Here is a 303-nt window from a genome sequence, read left to right as displayed (position 1 = left end):
TATCACTTCTCATCTATGCCTATAGAAAATGCGTTAAAATGTTCTTGTAAGTCTTGTACCCCAGGTGTCCGGCAGTATACATGAGGCAATGCAAAGCACTTGTTGACGAAGGAGTGAGGCAATACACTGATGGATAGAACAACCAGTGTCATGCTGGGAGAGCAAGCAAGGGTCTATACATGACCGCATTAAGTCACAACCCCGATTCTTCAGATAGAAACCATTAGGATACTCTCCTAAATTGGATTCTATCAATAAGAACATCAAAACCTTGTTAATGCCGACATCTTTCTTTTGTTCATC

This window comes from Penaeus japonicus, unplaced genomic scaffold, assembly GCF_977035675.1.
Source record: "Penaeus japonicus unplaced genomic scaffold, GWHDUDI00000001_assembly GWHDUDI00000024, whole genome shotgun sequence".
Lineage (NCBI taxonomy): Eukaryota > Metazoa > Arthropoda > Malacostraca > Decapoda > Penaeidae > Penaeus > Penaeus japonicus.
This window is presented reverse-complemented; position numbering follows the sequence as displayed.